Raw genomic sequence first — 16409 nt, 5'->3', positions numbered from 1 at the left:
TCGAGGCCAGCCTGGGCTACAGAGTGAGTTCCAAGAAAGGCTCCAAAGCCACCTAGGGAAACCCTGTCTCAAAAAACAAAACAAAACAAAACAAAAATACATTGTAATGTTTAAGAAGTTCTATTAACAATAAAGTCTTACATGTGCATTTTAAAAGTTTATCTTTTATAATGCTTTATCATCTTTCATAATATCTGTTATAATATCTTCATCATCTTTAATAGTCAAACATAATAAAACGAATATATTTCTTTTTTCATTCTTTACTGGTATTGATCCTGCAATCTAGGGTCTTGCATGTGCTGGGCAAGTGCCCTACCACCGAAGGGTCTGTATAATTTCATAAATGTTTTCCTCAGCTTATTAATACAAACAGCCTCTAAACCAGTGTGGGCACCACAGCCTAGTGATGTAGTCACTTTGGGAACTTCGGCCACACTGTTGAGATTGCTGAATGGCCTGCTGCTCCCAGTTAGCCTCTACTGTCTCTGGCCTGGATGGAGGGTTTTTAGCAGATGACCCATCTAGAGGGTAGGTAACCAGGGACAGAGGCAGGTGATGGACACCTTGGTTTCGTTCTACTGCATAATCTTTATTCCAGTAGAAAAACCAAGGGGAGATGAAAAGTGAGCTAGTAAGGGGGAAATAATACAGGTAATAAATATAAAACAAATAAAGACGATTATAATGGTATGTTCCTGTAATGCCGGTATTTGGGAAGCTGAAACAAGATTACCAGTTTGGGCTACAGAGTGAGACCCTGGCTTATAAAAAACCAAAGATGAAAACAATAATAACTGAAACCTCTTTGTATAAACTATTTTCATTTCCTCAAAGATACTAACCCAAAGGTGTGCAATATTCCTTTACACTATAAAAATATGTCACTGTAATTGGTTTAATTAAAAAGCTAAATGGCCAATTGCTAGGCAAGATTTTTGAGGCAGAGAGAAAGCTGGGAAGAAGGAGGAGTTGCCAGCCAGATGCATAATGAGTAGGACACACACAAAAAATGGGATAGAGGTAAAAAGCCACATGGCAGCACGTAATTTAATAGAAATGGGTTCACTTAAGTTATAGGAGCTAGTTAGAAACAAGCCTAAGCTATCGGCCAAGCTTTTATAATTAATAAGAAGTCTCTGTGTCATTATTTGTGGCCTGGCCATCCCAATGAGAAAGTACTACTACACAAAGGCAAGGAATTCTATGAATTCTACTCAAATTTGGAACAAGAAAGAACCAGAAATCTAGGTTATACATGAACAAGGACTTGGGTTCCATTTCCTGTTATCTTTCAGTGACGGCAGTCCTGAATTATGGATGACTCGTAACACCCTCAGGGCTCCACCCTTTCACCTATGACACATGGCTACCAACGGAATCTTTCTGGAACTGTTTGTGAGCCCCTAATAAGGTAATGGAGATCCGGGTCCTGACCTTTCACTGAGATCCAGTAAGTGCTCAGGAGTAGCAGGCTGCTGTCACCGCCATTCCTTGCCTCCCTCCTCAGCTGGCCCGTGTTTCCAGCTGTGAGTAACTTCTGTACCTGGCTGTTCCACCACCACCTCATGCTCCATACATGTCTGATCCCTTCATCACTCCCTGACTCAGAGCTACCTTTGATGGGCTTTGAATGGACCATAAGTCACACACACACACACACACACACACACACACACACACACACACACACACAATCTGTCCTCTCCTCCCGTAACCATGCCTAGTTAGTTTTCAGAGCAGGTCAATTTGCTCCCTAATGGATTCCTCATGTGCATCAGAACCCAGGCCTCAGGGACCTGCTCTCCCTATTCTAGAAAGTCCTGTGTCAAATCTTATCCACATCATTACCCTGCCCAACATCTCTCAGTGTCCCATGACATCTTTGAGATAGATATTATGTCCCTTAGTTTGGCATCAGTACCATAGCAGTATGGCCTCAACCTCTTCCAGACACTTCTCACGTGCCCCATGTGTTCATTTCTCTGCTCTTGTCAAGCTGAATGACTCAGTTCCCTGACTGGTTGCCAGAGAGTGGAATTTAAACTAAAGGGCAATTAATTAAATGTGATTTCAGATGCAAGGGTAATAGTTTTACAAATGTGACCCATGCAAGTGTCCCCACGCAAACCCACACAATAGGACACAGATACTAGAATGCTTTTGTGTTTTTGTTTTATTACCAGAAATTCGCATTTCAGTGAGCATCCTTCATCTAATAGCCCTGTTCCCTGAGCATACCATGTACATCTCCATCTCCGTCCATGCTCACAGCTCCTTTCTTACAGTGGTTGTTCTCACCTCTGTCTGTCCTCATCATATATTTGCTCTCCAGGAACCAACTCAACTTTATATTCCATCAAGCCTCCCTGACTGATGGATAAGTTCTTCCTTATTCATTATCCATATCATTAGTTTGGTTCCATAGATAGGATTTAATTCTATTTTTAATTCCTGTTTAATTCTCTTTCTCTAACTGAATGTTGATCTGTACCAAGATCTGACATGATTTTACAACCAGGAGAAATTGATGTGCTTTGGTGCTGATGATGGGTGTGGGGGTGCCGCTTGCCAGCCTAGATTGCAGGGTTTGAGGGAGGAGAATGGGAATCTGCCGAGACCCTTAATCGGAAATTCAGAGCTCCTGTAGAAAGACAGAACCCAGCACACAGCATACCCTGTCCTCTGCCCAGCTTCAGGCCAGATGGGAGATGAGTGTGGCTTCGTGACCTTGGCCTGGTTTACCCCACACCCTCTTTTATACACCCTACACGTTGAAGATTATTTTCAATGACATCTAAATCCCTGGAGCTTCTCCTGATCTTTGGACCCTGAATTTCATTCCTATGGAAAATGAGGCCCAGGGTAGCTATTCCTTGTCACCTGTAAACACACAGTGATTGTAAAAGTCATCCTGGAGATGGCACCCTCGATGTAGTTAAAAGGAAAATGAAAACAATATTGATAAATACTTTTCTAAATTACCTAACTTAAAATACTCTCAGGAGCCTGAAAATGCCTCAAGTAACCTATGAAGCTATTAAGCAATTCCTAAGAAATGCAAGTGAAATAACTGGCATCTTATGAATATGTTTATTAAGTTTGGCACCCAGAAACCAATAGCTAATGGTAAGACTTTGGCAAATAATATATATCCCAGAACTCATCATTGTTATCTACTGTTTAAAACTTGATTCATATTAAAACATAACTCTCATAAGATTCACTGAGAGTGTCCTTTTCTTTTTCATGTGTGTGCGTGTGCTGTGCATGTGTGTATAGGTGTTCTCACATGCAGAGGTGTTAGGATGACCTGGGAGTCCTCCTCTAATGTATTCTTTGAGGCAAGGACTACCTAATGAATCCAGAGCTTGCCCAACATGGCTGGCTAGGCCACCCAGCATTCATGTGAGTGCTGGGGATCGAAACCTCGGTCTTCCTGCTTGCTGCCTATGTGGCAAGCACTTTAATGAATGTCTCCTCAGCTGGAAAAAAATTGTTTAGCCATTTAGAGAGGGACGAGTTCAGCATTAGCAGATTCAGCTTTATTGAGAGCGAGATCTCAGTCCCTAGAGTCACTGTGTGACCGTTGACTAGAACAAGATGGATTCAGAACTGGCTTTGGAGTATTGTGGTGCCTGAAAAATCAATATGGAGAGTGGTTTGCTTAGAACTCTTATATCTAGCTAGTCATTCTGTTTCCCTTTGTCTTTTCAAAACTTCAGTACAATTTCTATTAAAAAAAAAAATCTCTGTGAACCATTTCCATGGAACGACTTACAAATTTTTTAGTCAGAAACAAAACAAAACAAAAGAACCCACACTTGAATTCTTTCAGAATACAAAAGGGCCAAAGAGAGCCGCCCTGACCTAGAAGGAAGCCCTAGGCTCCTCACCAGCTCTGGCAGGCTCACAGTTCGGCTTTCAACTTCGCTATCTTCTTGCTGCAGATTCTAAACACGGCAATCTCCAGCAGGGAGGGGCCGAAAGAACAGCCACCGATTTCCTTCTCAGCAATCAGCAGAGCCTCCTCCTTTGTCAGTCACGGTGCCGACATCAATCAAGCGTCTCTATCTGCTGGTGGATGCACACAGCCTCATCTTTTAAACAAATGAGCACACTTAATGGCAAGGAATATCTTTTAGAAGGTCCCCTGGAGCCTCCCAAGTTTTTGTGAGCAGCGGCAACTGCTCTTGGATTTAATTTCCCTCCTACCTTTCCATCTCTAAGCACAAGAACGTTTTTTGAAGACACTCAAAATATATGCAGCAGAAATGTTTTGAAAAACAAAATGAAATGTAAATAATTACTACAAATAGTTCCTATCACTGGGAAAAGTTCAGCACTGGATTGTTTTGATCTTCTGGAAGGTTCGTTCGTCATTGTTTAAGAATGATTGCTCGAAAAGGGAAACTTTGTACTAGAATAATTTTCATCCTCACGATTTTACACAAAACTTAAATTTCAGTAAAATGACTTCAGTGATTGTTTGGCTGTGTTATTATTAAATATATCCTAAGCCGGTTATTGATCAAAGAAATGCAGATGGATTATTGATCAGCACAACAAAAAACACAAATAGTATCAGGCAGATGTTTTCAGTGGTCATCATCAATGAGATTATGGATGATGCTGAGATTAGCGGAAGTTACCACAAGTAAACAACTACCTGGAATAACCTTAAGACAAGCATTTACTATTAGAAGCTCAGGGTGCCATCACTGAGGCGTCTGGTGTCAGAGCAGACTCAAGCAAAGCTCACTGAAGAGTTCCAGGAGAACATGCCCACAGTCCAAAATACTGCCCATGGCCGGTCCGCAAAGCCAATGAAATGCGTTAAGCACACCAAGAGGCAAACTTAAAAAGGACATGTACCTTCATTCGCAGACATGTAGTCAACAGATGCTCACGACACTAGAGAAGCATCTTTCTCTCCTCCGGGTTCTTGGAAGTTTCTTTTCAAAGCGCCGGAACACCTAGAGATCGCTGCTCTCGCTTTGAAAAAGTTGTCATCCCCTCCATTGCTCAAGTGCAGTTCAAAAATGAAGAGTTAAAAACAAAAAAGAAAGGAAAAGAAATTTGCCAGCCAATTGTGCCTACCCACCACCACCACGAAGCTGCTAAGCTTTGAGCTCAATGAAGTAAAGGTTGTTTGGCTAAACGGTAAGCCTGCTTCCTCCCATTCTTTCCCTACTTAGTTTTCCGGCCTCCAGTAGAGTGGTGTTTTTTTTTTTTTTCCCTTTCCTGGACTATAAATAAGTTGGTTGTGTGAGTGCTGAGGAAAGAAGAGGCAGGAAATGTATTTGATTTCAAAAGGCAGTCAGAGGTGTGTGTGTGTGTGTGTGTGTGTGTGTGTGTGTGTGTGTGTGTGTGTGTGTTCCTTTCAAGTCAACATCAGCAAACACACTAAAGAAAATGTAGCCTAAACAATTCAACTTTGGTGTGAGCAGAAGAGCTGCAATTCACTGTCCCTCAGCCTCTGCTTGACTAAATGTTGTCACTTCCCATTAGCAGAGATTGAATTTGGAAACGTGACGTAATCTGCGTAAAACCACCATGAGCAGATCTACGCTGCATCCTTTATTTCAGACAGTTCAAACGGTGTCTTGCTGCACAACCCAAGCTAGACTCAAACTCATGATCTCCCGCCTCAGTCTCTCAAATACGGGGCTTACAAGCATTCATCACGTCAGACTCGTTGTTTCCTGTCCTTTAAAAAGATGTTGAGGTTAGAAGGATAGCTCAGCAAGGTGAGAGCACTTGCTGACGATCATGAGGACAGGAGCTTGGTTCTGAGCATCCATGTAACAAGGCTGGCATCCCACAGATGCCTGTAACTCTACCTCTGAGAGATCTAATACCCTCTTCTGGCCTCTCTGCACAGAACCCCTCCTTCCCGTGGTGTGTGTGTGTGTGTGTGTGTGTGTGTGTGCGCGCGCGCGCGCGTGCGTGTGTATACACAAATTAATAAAGTCTTTAAAAGAAAAAGTGGAAAATTTCCTGAGTCGAGGTGCCAAAAAATGAATATAGCATTTAAAGATAATGTAAATGAGAAAAGCAGACACTTTCACAAAAATCCAGTCTGAAACCACATTATCCATTCTTTTAAGTGATACTAGCTTTTCCACATTCTTGCAGTTCAAAGTTGTTCAAGTTCCCTCTGGATTGTTGACAATGTAAGCAAACACAGAAATTAGAGAGTATTTTTTATATAGCAGATGGGCAGCTAAAACTTTAGCTATTCTTTGATTTTGACATGTAGAGAAATAACCATTTGCATAACAGTAAGCAGAAATATAAAACTGGTCTGTGTTTTTAAAAAAGATTTATTTTATTTTTAATTACCTGCATGTGGTGGGTGTATGTGTGCATATGAGGGCTGATGCCATTGGAGATTAGCGGTGTCAGATCTAACAGAAGTGGAGTGACAAGCTGTTGTGAGCTGCCTGACATGGGTGCTGGGTACTAAACTCAGGTCCCCTGAGCTCTTGACCACTGATCTGTCCCTCCAACCCTGATCTCTATTCTTTTGTGGGCAATTCCTCACCTTCTTTCCAAAAGTTCCGTTTATATGCTCCAACAAGGTAATGAGATCTAGTTTATTCTGCAGAGTGAGAGGTAAGTTAGGGATGGGAAAACAGTTTAGTTTATAGCATACGCACACAGTAGTTTTTAAATTATTTTAACTGCATATGTCATGCTTCAAATTTTCATTTTATTTGAAGACTATAGCTTACTGGTAGAGTACTTGCTTGGCATGCTCAAAGTCCTAGGTTTAATTCCCAGTCCTGTAAAAAAAATGCTAAAAGTAAAAACAAAACTTTATTCAGTTAATAGTGAATTTGAAAAACTGTACTACTCAAAGAGCTTCACAAGACTATAAAACACCTGTTTATTGCCTGCCTATCACCTCTCTCTCTCTCTATCCATCTATCTCTATACCATTCTACACTTAACTGCCTCACCGCAAGCTTCTCTTTACATAGGAATAACATGGACACAATACAGTACCATCTTGCCTGTTGGAGGAACCACTCAAAAGAGAAGCAAAGGGCCACTTATATCGGTGACATCAACATCAGAAGTTCTGAGCATGCGTCCCACATCAAGCGATTCTCTAGGAAATTATTTTATGGTTTGTTTATTAGTATTGCATCTTCTAAAAGGAATTTCAGATTTTAAACATAAGAATAAAAAAGTAAATGTTGTTATATTGGGTACTCCTAGTCAGAAGATCGGAGCAGCGTTTGCCTCTAATGTTAAGACATTAACTCTGAGTTACTTTGAAAAAGTTATCTGACGCACTGGAGGTCTGTTGGGAGAACTAATGAACAGCCTTCTCTGGTTGTCTTGGTTTTCTGTTAAGTGAATACAACGGCATACATCTTATTGCCATCACCTAAAATTAATTTCAGTATGGGCAATATAGAAAAAAACCAAACCCATATCCCCCAAGGAAACAAACAAAAGGTCTGAATGTTAGTGCTCAGAGGCACAGAACATACTGCATGTATCTGAGACTTAATTATGTGTTTCAGTAACAGCCCATCTTTGTCTACACAGAGCAGAAGCTCTGGGTCACCGTTGAATTGTATCCTCTGACTCAACTGTTGTATAATAAATATTAATAAAATACGTAGGGACTTCTGTGATGAGTGCTCAAGACGACACAGGCTTAACAGGAATAATAGCAGGAAGAGGGCTGAAGGGTTGGGAGTTCTACATCTAACATAAAAATATAGAAGTCATTCGCTGTTTGAGAGAACCAGAAACTTAGTGAGATAGAAAAGAACCTTCCCTATTAACTTAATCAAAAGAAATGTATGTGCATTAGCAGTTCATTTTCACGTGGCCAAGTTCTCAGTAGAAATAACATTAAAGTCACCTTTCAAGGTTACAAAAACCCTATACTAGAATGCATAGTATCTCCCAGGAGAGGCCCAGCCTCGGTAATGTCCGGTGGAAAAATCTAAACCAGGCGGTTTTCATTGTTTGGGGGCTTTGGTCTCTATTGTTGTCCTGACCCTTTGCCTCACACCTAAAACACAGTAGTTTTCTGGGGACCAAGCAGAGCAACAGAAAGATGCTGAGGCTCTCTTACAGTGGCTGCCTCGAGCATGTTCAGTGTTCGCAACACTAAAATCTGATGTCAGGAGTAAAGTGAATGCTAACTGCTGTTATACTAAAACAAACAAACAAACAAACAAATAAAATGTGAATTCTGAAACATGGACCCTCATTTAAGTGTTTCTGCCTCTTGCATGTTCCCCTGAGGAAAGTTGCTGGACTCAATCATAAAGCTGTTTGTGAAGCTAATCGCTGGCAGGAAGAAGCAAGGGCCTCCCTGGGGTACTCTATGCCAAAGAGAGACCCTTGCAGGGACAGTGTGTAACACACATCTGAAGACAAAGAGAAACTGCTAGGGACTCCAAGAGCATCGGTGCCCTGGGTTACCTTGTCTTGTGCGATATTTGAGAGGAGGGAGAAACATGGGAAAAATCCTCCTGGTAATTAAAATTCATTGTTTTGGAGTCTCTTTAGTATGATTAAAAAGCCACTCTGTAGGTTGATTACAGATTTAATAGTTTATACAGTTTCCTTGTTTGGACATTAGAATTGCTTGAACTTGCAATTGTATCGAAATACTTCGTAGGTCCCTGAATGCCCAGATTATACAATCAATGCAAAAAAGCTTAAGCTGAATTTACATTAACAGTGGCAAGTGAATACAGCTACATTCTAGCATAACTTCTGGGGGTACAAAGGCCATTTAATGAGATACAGCAAGTTAAAAGTAAAAATAAAAAGCCCTCTAGCCCTCTGATTGTGTACCGCGTGAACAAGAACCTGTCTCATCTCTCTTGTCAGATTTGGAGAAACAAGCCAACTCGCAGAGAGATGCTTGTTCATGGAGCTACATGGTACTTTCCTCGAGCAGCCATCAAGAGACTGAGAGGTTTATTCTGACAGAATGCAAGGAACTCAATCTGCCAGTAGGCAAAGAGATTCAGTCCCAATCAAGTTTAGGATGCGAACACAGCCCCAGCCTATACCTTGGCCTCAGACTTTTTTTTTAAAATGTATTTATGCCTGGTATAGTGGCCCATACCTTTAATCCCAGCACTTGAGAGACAGAGGCAGGCAGATCTCTGTGAGTCTGAGGCCAGCCTGGTCTAGAGAATGAGTTCCAGGACAGCCAGAGCTATGTAGTGAGACCTTGTCTAAAAAACAAACAAACAAAAAAGTTGTGTGTGTGTGTGTGTGTGTGTGTGTGTGTGTGTGTGTGTGTGCGTGTGCGTGTGCGTGTGTGTGTGTGTGTGTGTGTGTGTGTGTGTGTGTACATATGTGTATCACATGGTGCAGGAGCCTGCAAAAGTCAGAAGAGTTCATTGGCTCCCCTGGCACGGGAGTTGCAGGCATTTGTGAATAGCCACGTAGGTGCTGGGATCCAAACCCAGGTTCTCTGCAAGAGCAACAAATGCTTGTAAAGCAGAACCATTTCTCCATCCACTGTTCACAGATGTTTAAGGCTGTGAAACAGATGACCCAGCTCATCCACATCTGGCCAAGTAGACTTGGGAGAAAATCATGTATGAAGTTGGCCTCCAGTCTTGCTTGAGACAGTCATTTACACATGATCATATATACCTCATCTGCTTAGCTGAAGTTTATGAGCTAGAAGCAAGACATAGGTCACTTCTGTATTCCGTAGGCGAGAGATCATGTGAACCATCCTAGAACCTGAGTAATCAATCTAGAAGAAACAAGAGCTCTTGTTACCATGTGGGCTTTTTTTGTTTGTTTGTTTGTTTGTTTGTTTTTGGTTTTTGGTTTTTGGAGACAGGGTTTCTCTGTGTAGCTTTGTGCCTTTCCTGGAACTCACTTGGTTACCCAGGCTGGCCTTGAACTCACAGAGATCCGCCTGCCTCTGCCTCCCGAGTGCTGGTATTAAAGGTGTGCACCACCACCGCCTGGCTTCCATGTGGGCTTTTTTTCTTTTTCTTTCTTTTTGAATAATTTATTTAACTTTATTTTATGTGTATTGGTGTGAAGGTATGAGATCCCTCAGAACTGGAGTTACAGACAGTTGTGAGCTGTCATGTGGGTGCTGGGAATTGAACCCAGGTCTTTTGGGGGAAAAAGCCAATGGTCTTAACCTCTCTCCAGTCCCCCTCCTCCTTGTGGGCTTGTAAAGGATGGGTGGAGAGTGTTACACAAAGGCAGAATAGACAAACATCTTAATGTTCCCTCCTTCAGATCAGCGAGGATTGCATTACCTTGATGGAGAATCAAGGCAGCCTTTACCTTCATGAACTCTTGAGTAACTTAGTAATGCACCCATCCTCCTGCCCTATCTCTGAGGTCCTTCAGTGCTAAGCCTCTGTGAGGTTGGACCTGTCCTTCCAGGCCTCTTAAGACATCTTGGGATGCCAAGAATCCTGACTACGTTTCGAATGTAGCATTTTTGACAATTCATACTATTGTTCATATCTTAATAGAACAATACAGAGAAGACAGATAATATACCCTAGCCCAATCCCTTAGAAAAGTTAAAAGCCAAATCTACTTGAGTATCAACTGTCTGATGCATTTTTTATTTTTCCCTTGGAACATTTATATTCCTCAAGCATGAAGTCATTTTTAACTGCACGGAGATAAGATTGTTACTAACTTAATTTTGCACAGGCAAATTTGGGGCTAAAAAATTATGTGATTGTGGGAAATGAATTTTATTTCACAGTCTATCCAAGCAGTTTTGAGTACATCAAGAAATCATTCTGACAGTATAAAGTCACTGTCACAGTATTTGAGGGCTTTCCCACTCATCTCTCTAATCGCTCATGTGAGGGACAAGTATCCTATAAAACATGAAGAACACATTATCTCAATTTCTAAGAAAAAATTGATGGACTGTGATTGCACATCCTTGGAAAAGCATAAATATAAATTACTATTAAAAATTAAAGTGAATCTAATCTAAATGAGGCAACTCTGAGTTGCTTGCCAACAGATAAATGATTTTTTTTCTTCAGGCCCAAAAATATTAAATGCTCAAACATACAAAATTTGAAACACGTTCACTGTCATTTTTCTAAGGATGGATTAGACCCTGGGATATATTACAAATGGTCTCTAATACTGAATCAAGAACACAGTTTGAAAGAAGAAAATAAATTTAAAACTAGGAGTTTTTCATATCAATTTAGAAGCTAATGAGCGATTTCAAAAAGTCCAAGAAAGAAATGTCCAGTCCAATGTCCTGTAATAGCTTGTTTTCCTCAATCTATGACAAAATGTATGACCCAAGAAACTGAAGGAATGAAGAATCCCTTTGGCTCATGGTTTGAGGAGCCACAGTCCATCATGGCGGCAGGTGGCATATGGTGTTAGGGATGTGAGGTGGCGGGTTATATGGCATCCACGTATTGTGTCAGGAAACAGAGAGAAATGAATATGGTTCCCAAACCACTTGTTTTTCTTTTCTTTTTTTTTTTAAATCCAGCCTGAGGCTCCAATCCATGGAGCTGTGTAACCTACTTAGAATGAGTAAGACTCTCTCAGAGATACACCCAGAATTGCCCCCCCCCCCTCCCCCCCCCCCCGTGACTCTAGTTCCCATCAAACTGGTGAGCAAGATCAACCATTATACAGGGCTCTACAAGATCAGAGCGGCTAAGAGTTCAAGAGACTAAATACAAGGCTATGGTTTGAGGGTTGGCATCATCTCCCAGCTCCTTATCATACGGCTTCTTCAAGTACAACTGCACAAACTAATTATGAAAAAGCACATTACAAAGTCCCTCTTATTTGGATAAGTTCAGCAAAATACCTTTTTTTTTGTTTGTTTGTTTTTTTTGAGACAGGGTTTCTCTGTGTAGTTTTGTGCCTTTCCTGGATCTCACTCTGTAGGCCAGGCTGGCCTTGAACTCACAGAGATCCGCCTGCCTCTGCCTCCCAAGTGCTGGGATTAAAGGCGTGCGCCACCACCGCCCGGCAAAATACCTTTTTTTTTACTTGTACTTTTTTTTACATGTACTTTTAGTTACATGTAAGTCCCTACTAAGCACAAAGCTCTGGGCTTGAACTGTATGAGAAAAAAACAAAACAAAACAAAACAAAAAACCCAAAACAAAACAAAAAACACTGAACATTTAGTCCTTTCTATAAAAGCTGCATACCTTCTAAAGCCAAACCCCACAAACCATGGTCCAATGAGCCAGTGTCAGAATAATTCAGACAGCTTATAGATCATGTACATCTCTGGGACTCAGCCCCAGTGGATTTATAACTTACTAGATCTAGGGTAAGCTTTGGAATGTGCATTTGTAATACACTTGGGTTGTTACTGCACACTGGAGTGTGAGCACCAATGATCTGGTGACAGTGAGGTGATCCAGGGGACAAAACACACATTTTTGACTAGAATGAAAGAGTGGCCAAAGGGACTTGGAATACTGGGAAATCTGTTTCTAGCCACAGCCAACATCAAGGCATCATTCTGGAACACACTATGGTAAAAGCTTCCTCTAGAGTCAGTTTCAATTTGTATCTAATGGCGACAAATTCAGTTTTAGTCTCTTCAAAGAGGTCATAACAGAGGGATCTTTTTTCTCTAGATGTAAAAAAAAATCCCTTATTTTTTTTTGCAGCGTTTAAATGATAATAAGAGCATTTACTGTGCAATTTATTTACCATCTTGGCCCGTGTGTATCTTAGCAGTGTTAGCATATTCATGTTGTTGAGCCGCAGATCCCATGCTTTCATTCTGCCTGTCTGAAACCCCATAGCCTTTGAATAATTCTGTTCTTTCTCCTGACTGCCCTTGAGAACTGCTACTTTCCTCTCTGTTTTGATGACGGAGGGGCCATTTTTCAAAGCTAATAGATGACACTGTCATAGTCAAGATAAAAATGACCAAGTGAACTCGAAATGAGCTTATAGATCAAACTCACAATGAGGTTCTGATTTCAGAAGTCCAACTGTCAAACGGAAGGAAGGGAGAAAGTGAAGACACGAGGTTGTGGAAACAGAGGACATTTTCAGAGCTCTGTTTGGGGGTGGTGGGTGCCAGGCTGGCACGTTCTATACAGCCAGATGACCTGTATCATATCACCATCGGATAGAAGACTCCTTTCTCAATATTTGTTGAACAACTAATTATGACCAGAGTAGACAGGAGGGAAGAGAACAAGGATTACAATGTAATTACTGTTACCAACACCTATTGCAGACTTGAGAAGTGACAGAACCGTGACAAAAAAAAAACACCCTAAAGGTTCAGGAGGTATTGGAAGGGTTAAATCATACCTAGAGACATTTGGATCTCTTTCCAATAAAGGTAAACACGTTTTAAGTGTCTTATAAGCCCAAGGCAACCAATCTTAAATGCAGAATATTGGAAGTTCTGGAAGGCCATGGTTAATGCTTGATGAGCTGGGAAGGCAAAACAGGACTGGATCCAAACTCTGTAGGTCATAGCCCAAGAACAGTTGGTATCAAAATAATGTAGGTGGCCCAAGAAAGGTCAGGGGCTTGGTTGAAGGTGTCCACAAAGCCTCTAGCGGACACTCTAGTAGCTCTCTTCTGTGGTGTATACTGGAGCAGGGTAACAGCAAGACAGGCATGGCAAAGCTGGAAAGAACATAGGTTTTAAAGTCAGTCGAGACTAGCTTCAGCCTCAATGAACTTTTGCATGCCTTACAGGCATGGACAACTTTCGCCACTGGAACCAATGACTGTTTTTGCAACCCATGCTCCAGAATCACACAAACAAGTCACAAAACAAACAAGCGAAAATAGGTTTTCAAGTAAGTTAGACATATCCACCGCCATGGAAAACTCACATTTTTCTTATTTAGGTTGCCAACTAAATAATATCCATGCTCTGGAGTCAAGGGTAGTTATGTATAGTTTCTAACCCAAGAGCTATTAATAAGTGGCTGCAATGGTTGCAGATGCTAATATCTAGGCCGTCTGTTTTCCTTGTTCTTATCAGAATGGCCTGCAAGATGGTCTCTGGGATTCCAAGGTACAGAGTGGGAGGTTTTCCTCATCCGTTTTGACTGTCTAGTCTACAATGTACGTGTATCTCCAAGATAGCGGGAGGGAGACAAGTGAGGCTGGGGAAGAGGACAGACAGGAAGGTGGCAAGCAGGCTGAACTTTGCTTCTCTTAAGTCCTCAGATTTTTAAAACCACCATCAAGTCCTTAAGGTGATGTAGTCATAATCTGGGCATGGTTTTAAGTATTGTGTTATGTTAAATCTTTTGCATGATCATCTTATATGTTCTTAAAAAGAAAACAATCAATTTCACATATGCCTTGAAGCCATAGGTCCAAGGCTGTGATAAGATCCAGCATTTTCCTCACCATCTTCTGGGGCCACTTCCTGTGAGTTGGCTCCATCCTTGGGCAGTCTCTGTTCATCATCAAGGGATAGTGTTGGTATCACCAGACTTTCCTCATCTTACATTTAACCCTCATGTTGAAGAGAGAACACTACTTTCCCAGAAATCCCAACAGGCTTTTGACTGAATTCTGCGTATATGACGAAGCCAACCCTAATGATATAAAGAATATGTCTAGTTAACTTACTGAGTTATGTGCTTCACTCTTAATGACAAGGACAGAGAAATATCTATAACAGTTAGGGTTTCTATTGCTTCAATGAAACACCATGACCAAAAAGCGAGTTGGGGAGGAAAGCATTTCTTTGGCTTACACTTCAGCATTGCTGTCCATCACCAAAGGAAGTCAGCACAGGAACTCAGACAGGGCAGGAACCAGGAGGGAGAAGCTGATGCAGAGGCCATGGAGGGGTGCTGCTTACTGACTTGCTCCCTTTGACTTGCTCAGCCTGCTTTCTTATAGAACCCAGGATCACCAGCCCAGGGATGGCACCACCCACCATGGACTGCACCTTCCCCCCATCAATCACTAATTAAGAAAATGCCTTACAGCTGGATCTAATGGAGAAAATTCCTCAATTGAGGCTCCTTCCTCTCTGATGACTCTAACTTGTGTCAAGTTGATACACAAAACCATCCAGTACAGCAGGTGTCCAGAGCAGAAAATTCTTCCAATGAAGAAGGGTGAGTTCTTCAGATCCCTCTAATTACTAGCTATCCAGTTTCTTGCAACTTCCGCTATTATAACTTTCATAGATTGAAGATGCTGAATGACTTCGCTCACAGGACAACAGATGATATTGTCTCCTACACCCTAAACTCCACCATTGATTCCCAGAACAAAGATAGTAAGATTTTTACTCTTAGAAACCCAAACTTTGAGAGCCCCTCCCAACCCAGAAGGAATCACATCAGAGTTCTTAAGGCAATTGAAGCTGGCTGACATGGTCAGAGACCACACTACGTTAGATTCTAGAGTTAGACGTCAACTGTGAGTTATCTTTCCTTAATAAAATGAACTAGTCACATTTGATGGTGACAAGGGGAAAGGCATCGGAAGTTGACTGATTGACCCAATAGAATTGTACGAACTAACTCCATTTCAGGAAGAACAAAAACAGTGTAACATTGGATATCTGGGGAACACACTGGAACAGCACCACAAATCTTTTTCCTGGGTTTTCATCTCTTTTTCAAACTTTGAATTCTCCTCCATGAGATGAGCTCTGCCTCTTCTAGACCCACATCTGTAGTCTTCAGAGGAAGTACAAGCTCCCCTTGCGGGCCAGCTCCAGAGATCTTCAGAATTCCCTTCCGGCCTTCCACCGTCAATAAGAAAAGGCCCATGGCAGGACTCTGCCATGGGTAACTCACCTGCTTCTGGTAACAGTCATTGTGACCGGAAATGGGGTGGTAGACCTGGAACAGCTTGAGCCTTCAAACCATCACCAAGGCCAAAGATGCTGATTCTGATGGAGGTGGAGATAAGAGAGGGCTGAACAGTCAGAAAGGCGGAAATTCAGAAAATGCCTCCTGTTCCTTCCTAGACACCGACGATATGGACATCAAAGTCTAGGAGAAAGGTTACAATAAGATAATCCAAAACGAAGACGAAAACTATGCAAGTTCTCACAGTTCCATCCAGACAATTCTTCTAGCAGACAGGGTGGCACACGCTTGTAGCTTCAGCATCTGGGAGGCAAAGGCAGGACTTTCAGGACGTTGAAGCTAGCCTGGGCTACATAGCAAGACTTAGTTGGGGTGGGGCTAGAAATAGCACTTCTCCTTGTGTTGACTGAAAGGACATAAAAGGACCAAACTTCCAGGCTTGGTGAGAAAGGGTATTAATAATGTTGGAAACCAGTGGCTGTTCAGGCCACAGTGGGCAAGAGCTGCCACAGCAGTCCCCCCTACAGGCGCCACAGGCACCTCCCTGAGACATGAGCTGTGGATCTCCCCTCCAACAGATTTCCATGTGTCGGAACCTCTCACCTGAGGAAG

The 16409-nt window shown here is 41.9% G+C and overlaps 1 protein-coding gene and 1 long non-coding RNA gene across 3 annotated transcripts in view; one reads left to right on the top strand and one right to left on the bottom strand.

Annotated features, from left to right (window-relative positions):
- Positions 1 to 5091, bottom strand: part of Rasgrp3 (RAS guanyl releasing protein 3) — a 101229-nt gene extending 96138 nt beyond the window's left edge. Inside the window, exons 1-2 of one of the 2 annotated variants that reach the window (XM_052746288.1) lie at positions 4876 to 5091; positions 3897 to 4100 (exon numbers count right to left, since the gene is read on the bottom strand). The gene's annotated coding sequence lies outside the window, so the exon portion shown is untranslated. The remainder of the gene's footprint in view (positions 1 to 3896; positions 4101 to 4875) is intronic. The other variant, XM_052746287.1, reaches the window with a different exon arrangement.
- LOC128115523 (uncharacterized) lies at positions 5054 to 8231 on the top strand. Its single transcript, XR_008220195.1, has 2 exons — positions 5054 to 5163; positions 6987 to 8231. It is a non-coding gene; the product is annotated as an uncharacterized LOC128115523 (long non-coding RNA).
- Positions 8232 to 16409: the final 8178 nt, after the last annotated feature.

The sequence above is a fragment of the Peromyscus californicus genome, unplaced genomic scaffold (assembly GCF_007827085.1).
Source record: "Peromyscus californicus insignis strain IS unplaced genomic scaffold, ASM782708v3 Scaffold_1__1_contigs__length_55948999, whole genome shotgun sequence".
NCBI classification, from domain to species: Eukaryota; Metazoa; Chordata; class Mammalia; order Rodentia; family Cricetidae; genus Peromyscus; species Peromyscus californicus.
This window is presented reverse-complemented; position numbering and strand designations above follow the sequence as displayed.